The following is a 17,929-nucleotide window of genomic DNA, read 5'->3' on the forward strand; positions in this document are numbered from 1 at the left end:
AACACTCGGGAGGCAGAAGCACAAGTTCAAGGCCGGCCTGGTCTATACCATGAGTTCCAAGATATCCAGGGCTACACAGAGAAACCCTGTCTCAAAAACAAACACAAAAACACAAAAAGCTAAATAGTTCTATAGCAACCAACACTCTCTTTCAATAATCTCCAATGAATGCATAGAGTGAAAGAAATACAATACACAGCATTGTCCTCATTAACAATGAAGCTAAGACGAAAAGTTAATCTATAATTTCCAAAGTGCTCTTACATACAGGGAAAAACAAAAACAAAAACAAAAAAAACTAATGATTCTCTGCATATACCCTCTAAAGCCAAGCTGTGAGGATAAAATGCATGTAGCAATTCAAAACAGAAGGGGATAACATGGACTATGATCATCATACAATATGACTTAGATATAATGGGTGGGATCCGTTAAGATGATTAAGTAGACTGCAAAATATTCATATTCCCATTCCTGTATACATCTCTCTGCAATATGATCTTGATGAATCGCTCACAAACAGGTAGGTTTTCTCTCTCCATCCATGAAAATGGAGTTGGTCACATGACTTGCTTTGGTCAATGGAACATCAGCAGAAGCTTAAAATCATTTCAGCCCTGATCACCCCTTGCTGGGTTTTTTGTTTTTTCTTTTCTTCTTCTTCTTCTTTTTCTTTCTTTCTTTCTTTTTTTTTTTTTTTTTTTTTGGTTTTTCGAGACAGGGTTTCTCTGCATAGTTTTGGTGCCTGTCCTGGATCTCACTCTGTAGACCAGGGCGGCCTCGAACTCACAGAGATCCACCTGGCTCTGCCTCCCGAGTGCTGGGATTAAAGGCGAGTGCCACCACTGCCCGGCCTCCGCACAGCCTCCGCACGGCTTCACTTGCTGGTTTTGAAGACCACACTCATGAAAAGAAACCAAAGCTAGCTTGCTGGCTCCCTTAAAAAAAAAATTTAAACAAGACCAATAATAATTCAGCTGAACCCAGTTAATTTGCCAACTCATAGCATAATTAACTACTAAGTATTATTTTAGTTTCCAAATTTTGGGGTATTTTGTTTTAAGAAACTGTCCTGGTTAGTTTTTTGTCAACTTTGACACAAGTTAGAGTTATCAGGAAAGAGGAAACTTAACTGAAAAAAGTGTCTCCATCAAACTGCCTGTAAGCAAATCAATGGAGCATTTTCTTAATTAATGATTGATGTGGGAGGCCCCAACCACTGTGGGTTGTTGTGGGATATTTGTACACTGTGAGAAAATGTACTGCTGTGACTGGTGTAATAAAAAGCTGAACGGCCAATAGCTAGGCAGGAAGTGTAAGTGGGACTTCCAGGCAGAGAAAGAACTCCAGGAAGAAGAGTCTCCAGCCAGACCAGAAGCAGCAACATGAGCAGTATGGAGAGATGAGGTAACGAGCCACGTGACAGAATGTAGATTAAAATAAGTGGGTTAATTTTTTTTTTTTTTTGAGAACAGTAAAAGGTATATTTAAAAGAATTGTATAGTTCTCAGCAGGTATCTATGATAGCCACAGAAACAGGATCTTCAAAAAAAGATAACACTTATATTTTTGAATTAGATCACTCTCCTGCCGGTTAATTTGTTTTAAAAGCTAGTGAGACAAGCTTAAGCTATGGCCTCAAGTTCCTGTACTGACATCCTTTCATGATGGACTGTGATGTGGAAATATAAGCCAAATAAACCCTTCCTCCCCAGGTGGTTTTGGTCATGATGTTTAATAGTAGCAACAGACACCTAAGACAGGAGATAAGGAAATACACAGAAGAGTAAACAAGCATAACATGAAAGTGCATGGGGAAATAATTAAATTTGTTAAATTTAAAAAAAAAAGTTCTTATTGGAGGGAAGAATACACAGACATGAAAGGCAAACTGAATTTAGTAAAAACTAGGCTAAGAAGTTAGGGATATAGGTCAAGTGGTAGTGTTTGCCAAGACTGTGTACAGGTCTACGATCCATGTCTGATACTGCAAAACAGTGTTAAAAATTCTTTTGCAGCCAAGGCAATTCTTCTTGACCTCAAACTATACTGCAGAGCCATAATCACAAAGATATTATGCACTAAAAAGACATATAGACAATGGAACAGAGACTCCAAATATACACCTGCACAGCTAAGTTCACCTAATTTTTGACAAATGATATAAAAAATGCATACTGAAAAAAAAGGCAGCTTGTTCAATAAATGGTGCTGGCAAAATTGGATAACCCCCTGCAGAAGAATAGAATAAGACCATCCGTAATAAGATCTGGTGCCCTCTTCTGGCCTGCAGTAAGACATACAGTACAGAACACTGTATACATAATAAATAAATACGTCTTTTAAAAAAAAACACCCCAAATTTCTCAAACTCCTAGGAGAGTTCAGGATATAGGTATAAGCAAGAACTTTCTGAACAGAAGCCCAATGACACAACAAATAGCCACAAGAACTGGCAAAAAGGATTGCATAAAATCAAAAATCTTCTACCCAGCAAAAGAAACCATCAGCAGGATGAACAGCCTATGGAATAGGAGGAAATCCTGGCCAGTTCTATTTTAGATAAGGGATTACTGGCTAGACTATGCAAAAAACTTCAAAAAATTAAATTAAAAAAAAAAAAAAAACCTGCTCAGCAATTAAAAGTGCTTGCTGTTCTTCCAAAGAACCAGAGTTTGATTCCCAGCACTGACATCTAGCAATCTAATCCACAGCTCCATGGGATCCAACACCTTCTTCTGGCCTCAGCAGATACCCACATAAGTGTGGTATTCACACACACACACACACACACACACACACACACACACACACACACACACACAAATCTTTTCTAAAAACTGACAATAGCCAGGTGTGGTGGCACATGCCTTTAATCCTAGCATTCTGGAGGCAGAAGCAGGTCGATCTCTGTGAGTTCAAGACCAACCTGCTCTAACAAAGCAAGTTCCAGGACAGGCTTCAAAGCTACACAGAGAAACCCTGTCTTGAAGAACCAAAATAAATAACAAATAAATAAATGGCTGTCACATGAAGACACAAAAATGCTAATGTATGTATTTTAAAGTGTTCAGCATCCTTAGCCATTAGGAAAGGCAAATTAAACTCCTCTGAGATTCCATCTCACCCCAGTCAGAATGCTACCAAGCAAATAACAACAGATGCTGGCGAGTGAGGACAGGGGACCCTCATCCCCTGCTGGTAACATGTAAATATAAACTGATGCAGCCACTATGGAAATCAGTGTGGAGGTTTTACAAAAATCTAAAATGAGAACTCCCATACCACTCAGCTGAACTCGCTCCAGTGCACATACTCTACTTGCATATCCATGTTTACTGTTGCTCTAGTTACAGTAGCAAGGAAATGGAATCAGCCTAGATACACATCAACAGATGAATGAATAATAAAAACATGGTACATATGCACAATGGAATTTTATTCATTCATGAGGAAAAATAAATTATTAAATTTGTAAGGAAATAGATGGATCTGGAAAATATTATATTCTCTCTTACATGTGGATCCTGGCCTTAAATATTTATATGTATGTATAAGTAGGTCTAAGTGTGTATACAGGCCAGGAAACCAGAAGAGAGCCCATGAAGATGGGATGTGGAAGCTTTAAGGCAGAGGGTGAGAAAGACAATGACATATGATAGGAAGGTAAAAGGAAGAGTGTGGGGGTGGGTGGGGTGGGGGACAGGGGCGTAGAAATGGAAACAGGGGAGACAGGGAGATGGGAAGTAAGCAAGCATATATGTGGGGCAGATCAACCAAAATCAAGTGTGCGTGAAAATGCCGTTTTAACAAAAGTATCATTTTAGAGACAAACAATAAAACTGGGCATGATGGCTGGGCAGTGGTGGCGCACGCCTTTAATCCCAGAACTCAGGAGGCAGAGGCAAGAGTATCTCTGTGAGTTCGAGGCCAGCCTGGGCTACAGAGTGAGTTCCAGGAAAGGTGCAAAACTACACAAAGAAACCCTGTCTGGAAAAAACAACAACAAAAAACCTGAGCATGATGATTTATGTCTGTAACCCAGCACTCAAGAGTCTAAGGCATAAGGCAAGAGGATTACCATGAGTTCAAGGAAAGTCTGGGCTATATTGTGTGAGATCCTATCACAAAAAGTCCCCTCTCCTATCAGAAGAAAATGGGCTAATTACATGTTTTGAGAAGGCTAAGGAGCGTCCATCTGTGAATGACTTCAGGCAAGAACTCCATTAGGAGACTATTATTATTTAGACAGGTTGAAGTGATAAACTTCTATACACTGGATGAAAGCAAGATAATTTACTAAATAAATGGCATGGTTTTTTGTCATATGTAATTTATATAAGACTCTACTCTTTACCAGAAAAATATAAGCAAATTATTTTTAACTATGATTTTAATGTCAATGAATACAATGTTAAGTGATTCATCAGGAAAAGTCTATGCTGCATTTAAAGGTGGGGGAGCATACTTAGAGCTACATTTAGGCATATACATAATGTATTTCTAGTGAGAGTGGGAGTGGGAGCCATGACTCCTCTTTGTTTGAGATTTAAATACACCTACCTTACCACTCCAAATCCTGGCTAAAACAAACTAGAAGGAGCCAGATTTACCTTACTAGCCAACAAGAAAAACAGACGAAATATATAAAATGGAGGGTTTCAGAAATCAGACAACAGGCAGGCAGCACAGAGCAGGGACCCATGAAAAAAGGCAGATGGGAGTAAGCTCTCCCACCGCCCAGATCATGCGAGAGCCTTCCAGAGCGAGCACAGGGACGGGAGCACGCCAGAGTCCAGCAGTCTCCGTGACTGCAAAGTGAAGTTAGGCAGAGGTCAAGAAAGCTCAAGTTTCCTGGGCAGAGCTGCGCAGACAGCATCTCTGAGGGGCTAAAGACGCGCTGTGAGGCATTGGCTGAGTCAGTGCGTGTTACAACGTGAGGCAGAGGCCAAGACCCACTGCAAAGAGGCAGGCAGAATTTCTCCTCTCACACAGGGCAATGAGGAAGGGCCTTGGAGCATGAAACTGTTTATTTATTATGTATACAGTGTTCTAGATACAGAGACCACAAGAGGGCACCAGAGTGTTCTGCCTGTATGTGTGCCTGCAGGCCAGAAGAGGGCACCAGATCTCATTATAGAAGGCTATGAGCCACCATGTGGTTGCTGGGAATGGAACTCAGGACCTCTGCAAGCGTAACCAGTGCTCTTAACCTCTGAGCCATCACTCCAGTTCGGATGCATGAAACTATTTTTGAATAACTAACTGTATCCCAAAATAAAATTCAAAATTATTTAAAGAAAATTTTGAAAAAGAAATAAAAGAAAACAATATAACAACATAAAATCACAATGTGTGGTATTCACTCAAAAACTTCCAGGGATGTAAACAAAAAGAAATACCCACCAGACTGAACAAGTACACATAAAATTGGTGGACAACAATTTTAAAATAGCTAGTATAGATACATTCAATGTTTTACAAAATAGAGAAAAGCACAGGCAGAAAAGATATGTAAATAAATAAATATATGAGTGAATAAATAAATGAGTGAATGAATGAATGAATGAATAAATAAATAAATAAATGTCTAGGGATAAAAAGTATGTATCTGACAAAATAAGCATATCAGAAAGGCACCATCCCCATACTCCCAAGCCTAGCTCTGGTCTACAGCTCCTGTACTAGCCTAGCCTGAGGCAGGCCAGAATCTTACATCAGATACACATGCCGGGGTCACACTGCAAAAAAAAAAAAAAAAGAAAAGAAAAAGAAAAAAGAAAGAAAGAAAGAAAGAAAGAAAGAAAGAAAGAAAGAAAGAAAGAAAGAAAGAAAGAAAGAAGTGAAGAAAGAGAGAAAGAGAAAGACCAAGACAGTATGCTTCCCACCAAACCCACTAATCTACCAAATGTTCTCCAATGAGAATCACCTAGACAAACACCAGAACACAAAATTTAAAAAAAAGAAAAATCATGGACTTGAAAATAAAGTCGAGGACTGAACTACTCATGCAGAGTAATTAAAAAAAAGAAAATAGAAAGAAAGAAAGAAACATAAAGAACATTGGGACACCATAAAAAGACCAAATCTTCCAATTATAGGCACAGACAAGATCATCAACAGGATCAGAGAAGAAAACTCCAAATTAAGGAAAGACACCCCCATACAAGGAGCACACAGACACCAGACAGGATCAGAAAATAAACTCCCCACAGTATGTTAGAGTTAAAACACTAACTGTGCAGAACAAAGAGGAGGTACTGAAATCTGGAAGAAAAAAACCACAAGTCATATATAATAAAGGGAAACCCACCAGAATAACAGTTGACCTCTCAATGGAAACTTTAAAAGCCAGGAGATTCTGGAGCAATAGACTTGAAGTTCTATAAAACAATGCTAACCTAAACTACTGTACACAGTAAAAGTGTCTGCTATTGTTGGAGGAGAAAGAAAACCTTTTCATGGAATCAACAGGCTACAAGAACTCAGGTCCACCAAACCAGCCCTGCAGTGAACACCAGCAGCAACACTTCAGACTGGAGAGAGATGCAAGCATGGGTAAGACTGTAGAAGGGAAACAACTGAAGCTACAGTCACTGAGACCCAAATTAAAACAACAAAAACCCCACAGCAATCAGCACAGACTCATAATTAATTAGTGCCCTCAAGCCCATCAAAGGCACAGATTAAGTGAATGTATCAAGAAATAAAATTCATCTTTGTGTTGTCTACAAGAAACTCATCCGATCTTGAAAGACAGACCCCACCTTAAAGAGAACCGATACAGAGAACATATTCCAAGCAAAAGGACCCAGGAAGCAAGCAGGTGTCATTATCCTAAGATCCAATACAACAGACTTCAAACTGAAACTAATCAGAAGAAATAAAGAAGGACACTTCATTCTAATCAAGGACACAATCAACCAAGACATTACACTCCAAACATATGTGCATCAAGGTCTGCCTCACTCAATTACACTGAAAGCATACTGCTGGACTCCAAGACACAAACTGACTCCAAACCAACCATAGTAGGTGATTACAATGCCTCACCTTCTCCAAAGGACAGGTCAAACAAACAAAAAATAGACAGAGAAGTGTAACATGAAATCTAATACGTCTTTTTTTTTTTAAAGATTTTATTTATTTATTTATGTATACAGCATATATGACAGCAGCCAGAAGAGGGCACCAGATCTCATTACAGATGGTTGTGAGCCACCATGTGGTTGCTGGGAACTGAACTCAGGACCTCTGGAAGAGCAGTCAGTGCTCTTAACCGCTGAGCCATCTCTCCAGCCCCCTAATATGTCTTTTTAATAAAAAACCCAGAGCCGCCGGGTGGTGGTGGTGGTGGTGGTGGTGGTGGCGGCGGCGGTGGCAGCGGCAGCGGCGGCGGCGGCGCATGCCTTTAGTCCCAGCACTGGGGAGACAGAGGCAAGCGGATCTCTGTGAGTTCGAGGCCAGCCTGGTCTACAAAGCGAGTTCAGGAAAGGCACAAAGCTACAAAGAGAAACCCTGTCTAAAAAAAAAAAAAAAAAAAAAAAAAACAGAGCCAGATATTTGGGTAAATGCTGAAAGATCAGAGAGACAAAGGAACAAACCACTGCCACCTCTAGGACTCCTCAGCCTGAAAAGCCTTAGCTCCTGTCTCCTCATGCCTTATAATACCTTTCTCCACCCTGGCATCACTTCCTTCCTAAGTGCTGGGATTAAAGGTGTGTGATCCCAAGTACTGGGACTGAAGGTGTGTCCCACCACTGCCTGGCTGTTTCTCTCCTAAACTGAATCAATCTCATGTAATCCAGGGTAGCTTTGAACTCAGAGATCCAGATGGATCTCTGCCTCTCCAAGTGTTAGGATTAAATGTGTGTGCCACTACTGCTTGGCTTCTATGTTTAATCTAATGGCTTGTTCTGTTCTCTGATCTTCAGGCAAATTTTATAAGGGTACACAATCTATCACCACAGAGAAGGATCAGAATTTCATGATATCACACATCAAATGTACCTACCAAATATTTACAGAATATTCCATCCCAAACCAAAAGAATATATATTCTCTTCAGCAGCTCTTGAAGTAGCTCTAAAATAAACCAATAGTGGGACACAAAACAAATCTTAACTCAGAAAACAGAAATGACTCCATGTCATGACCATAATGTAATAAAGCTCAAATCAACAGTAAACTAATCCCACAAACTCATGGAGATTAAACAACGCATTACCAAATGATGAGCGAGTCAGAGAAGAAATCAAGAAACCAATCAAATTCCTGGAATTAACTGAAAATGGAACCACACAACAAAAACCAGGGCACACTAAAAACAGTTCTAAGGAGGAAATTTATAGCTCTAATCTCTTATTTTAAAAAATAAGACAGTACAAATAAACAGTTTAATGACCCAACTCAAGAACTTGCAAGAACACACTAAACCCAAATCCAGTAGATGGCAAGAAATAATCAAAATTACAGACCAAATTAAAGAAATAGAGACAAAGAAAACAATATCAAGAATCAACAAATCTCAGAGTTAGTTTACTGTAGTTAGTTTTAATGTCTACTTGCCAGGAATTAGAATCACCTGAGTATGAAGTCTCACCGGAAGAGTAGTGAGCTTAAAGCTATAGGAAAGGGACTATACAAAGGGAAATGAATGTGGGGGCGGGGCAAATGAAAAACAGAAGAAAAAAATCAAATGCACAAAGCATTAGGATGCTGTGGGATAACACTGAAGGACTAACATGATCTAACCGCAATCCAGGGGAAACAATGAAGAGCATTTATCCTTTATTTCTGTAATTCTGTCTATCCTGCTTTCAGTTACTGTAATCATGTTATCCAGAAAAGTTTCTTCCTTTTTTGTTTTTGTTTGAGACAGGGTTTTTGTTTTTTGAGACAGGGTTTCTTTGTGTTGCCCTGGATGTCTTGGAACTCACTCTGTAGACCAGGCTGGCCTTGAACTCACCAAGATGGCCTGTCTCTGCCTTCTGAGTACTGAGATTAAAGAAAGGTATGTACCACCACTGGCAACTTATTTCCTTTTTTTGGGGTTTTTTTTGTTTTGTTTTGTTTTTTTGTTTTTTGAGATAGGGTTTCTCTGTGTGGTTTTGGTGCCTGTCCTGGAATTCACTCTGTAGACCAGGCTGGCCTCGAACTCACAGAGATCTGCCTGCCTCTGCCTCCCAAGTGCTTTATTTTACTTTCATTGGGCTCAAAGACATGGGAGAGGGGGGGAGATGAGAAGCAGAAGAAATGTCTGAAAATTTTCCAAATTTGTTAAGAACTAACTATACCATACATCACCTATTATTAAAGTGTAAGATCCGATGCTTTCCAGTTAATCATGATATGTTGTGGTGAGAAATTCCACAGAGCCATTGCATCTGGCTTGAACTCCGGAGTACCAGCACCTAGGCTTTGAACTACATTTTGTTTAAAGTGAGGGACTCTTATCTGAGTTCTTCCTGAAGGAATTTCAGAGTCTCTGCAAAACTTAGTCTTAGGACCTGGCAAACCAGAAGGGGTCTCATGGCTGAGAATTGCTTAGGCAAATGGTTCCTTCAAACAGCACCAGAAAAAGAGGTTTTGGTATGCAGAAACTGGTTTGCTAAAGGTGTGTGTGTGTGTGTGTGTGTGTGTGTGTGTGTGTGTGTGTGTGTGTGTGTGTGTGAGAGAGAGAGAGAGAGAGAGAGAGAGAGAGAATAATAAAAGAGGCTTTTGTAAAACCACAGCTTTCAGTCTATCAGAGGCTCAAACTCTGTGGTGCAGAGTGCCTAAAATTTATCTTGGAATGACATTGTCTTCACAGACACCGACAATACATTATAAAAGTTGTGGACTATTTTGTGTTTGTTTCTGTGTTCAGGTGCACATGTGTGCTCACACATGTGGAAGCCAGAAGACAACCTTGTGTGTCTCATCAAGTGTTATCTACTTTGTATTTTATTTTATTTTTTGTCGAGAGAGCCTGGCAACCTGAAGTCAATCCCCAGGAATCACATAAAGGTAGGACTGAATCAATTCCACAACACTGTCTTCTGACCTTCATACTCTGTTGTATGAGCACCCCATACACAAAATAACTAAAAAAAAAAACAAAAAAAAAAAAAAACTTTAATTTCTATGAAAAATGAAGCCCACTAGAGGGGAAAAAGAAGGATCAAGGAAGAGGGTCATAGAAGGTAACAGAACACACATGATATGAAAGTAGAAGAGGGAACACTGGAGGTAGAAGGTGTAAATGTTCTGGAGTCACTGAAAAGATCTTTTTCGAAGGCTGTTTCAATGAGTGCTGGTTAACGCTGTCTATTTGGTTGGGTTTAAGAAGCACCTAGGAAGTCAGCAGAACACAACTCTGAGTGTGACTGTGTCTGAGTTTCCAAGGACGAGTGGCAGGGGAACGTGGGGAACATTATCCCACAGGTGAGAGCATTAATGAAATAAAGGGGAACCAAAATAAAGTCCTCCAGAGTGCAGGCATTATCTCTCTACTTCCTGGCCATCAGGATGTGAGCTCACCTCTATCAAACCTTCTCTGCCATGATGACCATGGGGTAAAATAAGTCATTCCTCCCTTGAGTTGTCTCTGTCAATTATCCTGCCACGGTGATGAAATGTCTAGCACAGAAAATTGATAACAGAGAAGTGGGGTTGTTGTTACTACCTGACTGTATAGTTTAGAATACTTTGGAAGTGGTTTGTGGGAAGAGTCTGGAAAAGTAGGCTAGATGAATGTTTTAGCAGAACTTAATGGGAGGTTTTGATAGCTCACACCAGAATGCTAACAGGAATGAAGACAGAAATCGATTCTAGCAGTCGTTCTCAACCTGTGTGTCATGATCCTTTTGGGTCACACATATCAGATTTTGTTGTTTTGGGGTTTTGTTTGTTTGTTTGTTTCTTAAGACAGAGTTTCTCTGTGTAGTCCTGGCTGTCCTGAACTTGCTCTGTAGACCAGGCTAGCCTTGAACTCAAAGATCCACTTGCCTTAGCCTCCTGAGTTCTGGGATTAAAGGCTTGTGCCACCACTGCCCAGCACATACCAGACATTTACATTATGATTCACAATACTAGCAAAATTACAGTACGAAGTAGCAAAGAAATATATATGTCTTAGGGTTTCTATTGCTTCGACAAAACAAAACACCATGACCAAAAAGCAAGTTGGGGAGGAAAGGGTTTATTTGGCTCACACTTTAGCATTGCTGTTCATCACTGAAGGAAGTCATGGCAGGAACTCAAACAGGACAAGATCCTGGAGGCTGGAGCTGATGCAGAGGCCAGAGAGGTGCTGCTTACTGGTTTGCTTACAGTTTCAGAGGTTCAGTCTATTATCATAGCAGGGAGCATGATGGTGTATAGGAAGACGTGGTGCTGGTAGCTCAGAGTCCTATATCTTGCAGCCAACAGGAAGTCAACTGACACACTGGGCAGTGTCCTGAGCACAGGAAATCTCAAAGCCTGCCCCCATAGTGACATAACTTCCTCCAACAAGGCCATACCCACTCTAACAAAGCCACATCTCCTAGTAGTACCATTCCCTCCCTATGAGATCATAGGGGCCAATTACACTCAAACTACCGCATTCTACTCCCTAGCCCTCATAAGCTTGTAACTATATCATAACGCAAAATGCATAGAGTCCAACTTGAAAAGTCCCCATAGTCTATCACAGTCTCAACAATGTTCAAAAGTCCAAAGTTCAAAGTCTCTTCTGAGATTCATAGAATCTCTTAACTGTAATCCCCTATAAAATAAAAATTAAAAAAAGTAGATCACCTACTTCCAACATATAATAGCACAGGATATACATTACCATTCCAAAACATAGGGAAGGGGGCACAGTGAGGATATAGTGGACCAATTCAAGACCAAAAACCAGCTGGGCAAACTTCAAACTCTGCATCTCCATGTCTGATGTTGAAACACTCTTCAGATCTCCAACTCTGTTCAGCTTTGTTAAGTCCAACAGATTTCTTTCTCTTGGGCTGGTTCCACTCCTGTTAGCAGTTCTCCTTAACAAGTATACCACAACTCTGTCATCTCTAACATATTGGGTTCTCCAAGGCAACCCAGGTTTCAATTTCACAGCTTCATGCAATGATCTCTCTACTAGGCCTCCATTTAGGGCCGCCCCTGATACATGCCTGGCCTCGGCAGCTTTCTTTAGGTGTGAAGGCAAATTCCATAACCCATTTCTTCTATCCTTAACTCTAAAGCCAGAACCATGGGTTGAGACCCAAAAGAGCTAGCAATATCTGAAAAGTTTTCCATCTCTCTAAAGATGATGTCTGCCAATACAGTGTCAGAAAGTCATTAAACAAAGAAGATAAGAAGCCTAAAACCAAAGTCCCCAAGATTCAGTGTCTAGTTATTCCATATGTCCTGCAAGACAAATGCCAATGTGCTGCTTTAAAGAAACAACACACCAAGAAAAATGACGTAGAGGCTGTAGAATATGCTAAACTTTTGGCCAGGAGAATAAAAGAAGCCACAGAAATATGGCAGAAACAGATTGCCAGGAGATGTACACTGTCCTCACAGGAGGCTTCTACTTGTAAGTCTAGCAAAATTGACCTTGGGGTGGGGAAGAATTTCAGAGCATATCTCATCCATTGCAGACTGAGTTTGTATAATTTTAATTCATTCAAAAGACCGTGCTTTGAGACGATAGCTCCTAAGTGCCTTGCTAGTGCAGGGTTAGTTTGACAAGCACTTCCTTGCATCCAGCCATTCAGGCCACTTCAGAGACCATTGTCCATGCAGATATAACTATCACTGGAACTGGCAACAGACCTTGGTACTGTTCATATAATGCATATTTTGCAGACATGCAGAATAAAATACTGTAGAATGTTGGAGGCTTCCACTCCAATTTAAAGCAAGGTCAGTATTCCTGCAGACAGCCCCTAAAGAGCAATGTGTAAAACCATGAGAATGAGGCCAAAGATGCAATGGAAACCTCCTGGAAAGTCAGATGTGTCAGGAACTTGGAATGTGCATAACAGAAAAGACACAGGCTGCTACCGAGTAAAGGCAACCAAAGAAAAGGCCATGTGGGCTGCAGCAGCAAGGTCCCAGAGGTAGTGCTGCTCTGGAGAACACATCACACCACTATTCCAGACACGGAACCATGGGTGTGGTTTCCCCGTTGGGTCTGTCTTGCTTTGGTCCTAACCCCACCTTGCTCCTTTTCTATTTCCTCCTTTGGGAATGAAATGGTTTCCTCAGTGCCATTGCACTTTCTAAGTATATAATTTTCCTTCTGATTTTACAAGGACTCAGCTGAGTTTGCTTCCATCTCAAATATTTTAAACTCGGACTTTTGAACAGGTTAGAACTATAAAGACTGTGGGAACTCTGGAGGTGAACTGTATAATTGTACTTTCAGATGGACATAAACCTTCTGAAGGCCAGGGATGGGATTTTAAGGTGTTTTATTTTAATCTCTCTATGATGAGTCGTGGGGGGTGGGGGGCTCGCATGCCACAGCATGCATGTGAAGGTTTGAAACAGGGTCTGTCTTTTGCTGTTCCCCCTGAATATACCAGATGTGAGCTTCCAAGGATTCTCATCTCCACCAAATATCTCAGCACAGGTACACATATGTGCTTCCACATCTGGCTTCACATGGCTTCGGGGTTTGAATTCAGCTTCTCAGACTTGTGTGGCAAGCACTTTTACCTGCCGAGCCATCTTCCCAGTCCAAATGTTATGATTTAAAGAGATGTGTTTGGGTGTCAAGTTAACAAGAGGTGGACCTGTAAGGGTTAATCTTGATTGTCAACTTGACTGAACTGAGAAGAGCTAAGAGCATTAGTAAACCACCTCTGAGGGCATGACCCACTAGCATGGGTGTCTTCTGTGCTTCCTCAATGCAATGAAGCGAGCTGACCTGGTCCAGCGCACCCTCTCTGCCACAGTGGGTGAGAACCTCAGAACCGTGAAATGAAATAGTTCCTTCTTTGTTTTTCTCCTGTTTATCACAGATACACAATGTCTGAATAACACACAAGGGTTACACGCACATTAAACTTTATTACTTTTTTCATAAGTATATTTACTTTTAATTATTTAATTAGAGTGAAAATATGACCACTGACCTCTGAAGCTAACAGAGAATACCTTTGAATGAGTTAGGGTTAATAAAACAGAAACTTCTCTTGAACCTACTGCTCATGTCTACACTTTCTCTTCATAATACTTGAAACTTGTATAAGTATCTGTTTCTACAGGTTTCCGCTTCTATTATATGGTACACTCAAAAGTGAAGAGATATTTCTCTTTTGTCTACTGCTGATTTTTTTTTTTTTTTTTTAAAGACAGAGTTTCTTTGTGTAGCCTTGGCTGTCCTAGAACTAGCTCTGTAGACCAGGCTGGCCTCAAACTCACAGAGATCCACCTGCCTCTTAGCTCCCAAGTGCTGGGATTAAGGCATACAAAGTCACCGCCCAGCCCTACTGTTGAATCTTTAACCCATGGCAGTATTACATGGGAAATATTTAGCAAGTATTTAAAAAACGGATGTATGCAGCTGCTACAACAACTTACCACTCAAAGATTCAAAGAGATTACTTTGAATAATTTATTTATTTGTATGATTGTTTTGCCAGCATGTATGTCTGTGCATCACCTGTGAGTCTGGTGTCTGGAGGTCAGAAGAAGGCACTGGATCCCCTGAAACTGAAGCTATGAATGGTAGGGAGCCACCATGTGAGTGCTGGGAACTAAACCCAGGTCCTTTGCAAGAACAGCAAGTGCTCTTAACACTGAGCCAACTTTCCAGCTCTCCAGCTTTGAATATGCTGAATTTATTAAATGCCATGGAAGTTCAATAGAAAGGAAGTCCTAATCCAGTTTACCATGTAATTCTGCATCCAGATAATTTTTAAATCAAACATCATTATCAGTATATATCATGCTTTTCTCTTTGGCTTTTCTTTTTCTTACTTTTCTTCCCTTATCTCTGCCTTATTAGTTATTGAACAATGTTAATAAAACCATTTTTAGATACTATCTAAGCTGAGGTACTTAGTGGTCCAAGAAAAAAGAAACTGTATAAACGTACCCATAACATACAACACATGCAGAAAGCTGCAGACAAATATTAACAGAAATATAGTGTTGAGATGATCATATAACTTAGATAAGGGAAATACAACAACCTTATTTTTTAAGGCAAGTATTTTGAAATAGGAGAAAGTAAAATTTTAAAAAGGAAGTGTAAAAAGATCAATGAGGGCTAGAGATGGCTCTGTGGTTGAGAGCACTGTCTGCTCTTCCAAAGGACTCGGGTTCAGCTCCTGTCACCCACATGGCAGCTCACAATCATCAGTAACTCAAGTTCCAGAGGATCTGGCACCTTCTTCGGGCTCCCACAGGCACCAGGCATGTATACAATTACATACATTCAGGCAAAACAAACGTACACACAATTTTTTTTTTACATTTAAAGATTAATGAGCTGGGTGTGGTTGTGCATGCTTGCAAGCCTAGTTATTCTGCTGTCAAACACAGGCAGATCATAAGACCCAGGCCAGCCTGAGCAATTTAGGAAAACTCTCTTTCAAAATAAAATGAAAAGTTGGAGATACAGCTCAGTTAGTAGAATGCTTGCCTAGAATGCATGAAGCCCTGAATTTGAACCCCAGCACAGCATAAAAAAAGGTAGTTCAAACATGTAATTCCTGCACTTGGGAGGCTGAGGAAGGAGGATTACCGGGCCTTGAAGAGAAGCCTGAACTACCCAGTAAGTCTGCCTCTGAACACTAAAGCAGTATCATCCATAGGTGTTACTTGATAAAGTTGTGTAGCTCACAAAGAACTTCCTGCTCAGCACCAAATGAAACTTCCATTCCTTGATCAGAACTAACTCGGCTGTGTCACACTTCCATACTTTGTAATGTAACACTTGGAAAAACCAATAGTTTATCACTGCACACACATTTAGGCAAAATACTCTACACACAAAAATAAATCTATCTAAAAAAATTTAAATAAACCATGACTGTCACATTTTAATGCAGCTTTATGTGTAAATTACTCCCTAAAATTGTCTAAATTATACAAATTTCACTTCTAACATGCCATTTAAAGATATATAAAGTCCTGCATAATTGAGTTCAATTTGTTCAGCTTTCCTGAGGTATTAAAACAGCCACTATTTAACAATAAAAATCTGAAGTCATATACAATACAGAATTCACTCAATGACATATATGTTCTCTAAGCCAGCTCCCTACTCATGATCAAATTGTTTCAATTTGAAATTATAAATAAAATTAGTGAAATTATGTTTGAGCCTCAATGTCTTTTATGTGTCCAAAACTGAAAGAGAGAAATCAGTTTCTAACATTCCATTATAACGTTAAACTATTGGAGAAACTTTCCTTTGCAATCATGCTTCAAGCATACCTTTTGGTGTCTTCCTAAAAATTCATCATACAGGAAATATAAACCTCTACATTAAAGATTTCTTTCATTATGTTTTAATTTTAATAGACGACAATCCAAATCAGGATAGATTCTCCAAGATGTCATATTGTTATATCTGTCGTCATTACAGCTTCTTTAAAGTGGCAAGACAAAAAGTATTCAACCCACTCAAATACTTTTAAAATTCTCATTTTTTAAAATCCCTTAAATGAATGTTATTCTAGTCCATTTAGTTAAAAGAAAACAGATACATCTTTGCAATCTATCCTGGCCAGTCCATGTTTAATGTCAATGCAACTGTTAATGGCTCAAAACCAAACACTGTAACAAAACACAGCCGGAATCCTTCTTGTATTTGGAGTCTGAGTACAAACATATGTCCATTCAGAATATACTCTCTCACACAAATTCAATTCTACTAAATAACAACTTCCCATCATATACAGGTTAAAATAAAATTATCTTCTTTAATGTTCAAAGGACAGCTTCCAAAGCTAGAGGAGAGAAGCCTATCAACTTTAATCCAAAGCAAAGTACAACTCAATGTCATTTTTACCTCTAAGGCAGCGCCACAACTGAAACAAAATGAACTTCACCGGAAGATGAAGTATCCTAGCATCCCCCTGATTATTTACTTCTCTGACTCGACAGTACGTATACGTGGGCTCTTTTGTCCCTCTTTCGGCATCCCAGCGTATCAACAGCATCATCTTTGTCAAAGCAAATCCCTCTGGTCATTACTTCAGTACTACAAAGTCCCGGCCTTCCTTGTTACCCCACAGAGAAGAGATTCCGTAGTCCCGTCCCTCTTCCATTACAGCGAGAAAAGCAAGGTAAAATGAAACGCTCATAATTAAAAAAAAAAAAAAAATCCTCTCTGTTCGGTCCTGGTAATCAGAGGCGTCATGAGTACAAGTGATATATGGGTCACCCACAGAACAGATGAAGCAGCTTCGTGACCCTCCAAGTTCAGGGAAGGCACCCAAAGCCTCCGGGGAAATGGGGCAGAACCAGAACGGTCTCTGGGATGAGGACCAATTTGGGTCTGGCGCCAGCCCAGGGCGTGGGCAGAGACCCAGGGGTCTCAGGCAGCCTCTCCTCCATGCCTCGGTAGGGTTGGGCGAGGGGTGCGGCGGACGCAGAACGGCTACTTGGAGACGCCCTGGGGCTCGGGGGTGTGTCCTACCTGGGCCGAGGCGGACGCAGGATCTCCGGCGGAGGACTGGGGTTCAGCTCAGGGTCCGCACCGGCGGGAGTCACTGCTCAGCAGGCTGGCCCGCCGCCGCCTGCCCATCCCCCGCCGCCCACTGCGGCGGGACCCGAGCGCGGCTTAGACGGCCGGCGGTCCCCTCGGGTGCCGTCCGCGTCTAAAGGCGGCGGCGGCGGCTGCGGGTGTTGCTGCGGGCCTCCCCGGGCCGCTGCACTCGTGCCAGCCCCTGCACCTCCTCCTGCCGCCGCCGCCGCCGCCTCGTCCCCACCGCTCCCATAGCCG

At 40.9% G+C, this 17,929-nt stretch overlaps 1 protein-coding gene across 9 annotated transcripts in view; it reads right to left on the bottom strand.

Annotated features, from left to right (window-relative positions):
• The window catches only part of Ttbk2 (tau tubulin kinase 2), a 132,888-nt gene that overhangs the window by 114,629 nt on the left and 330 nt on the right, over positions 1-17,929 (bottom strand). For 4 of the 9 annotated variants that reach the window (XM_076570457.1, XM_076570458.1, XM_076570462.1 and 1 more), the window contains exon 2: positions 17,624-17,823. The exons of 3 other annotated variants lie outside the window; for them this stretch is intronic. The gene's annotated coding sequence lies outside the window, so the exon portion shown is untranslated. Of the gene's footprint in view, positions 1-16,993; positions 17,250-17,623; positions 17,883-17,929 lie in introns of those variants that run through there. 2 more of the 9 variants (XM_042276030.2, XM_076570459.1) reach the window with 2 other exon arrangements.

This window comes from Peromyscus maniculatus, chromosome 4 (genome assembly GCF_049852395.1).
Source record: "Peromyscus maniculatus bairdii isolate BWxNUB_F1_BW_parent chromosome 4, HU_Pman_BW_mat_3.1, whole genome shotgun sequence".
Lineage (NCBI taxonomy): Eukaryota > Metazoa > Chordata > Mammalia > Rodentia > Cricetidae > Peromyscus > Peromyscus maniculatus.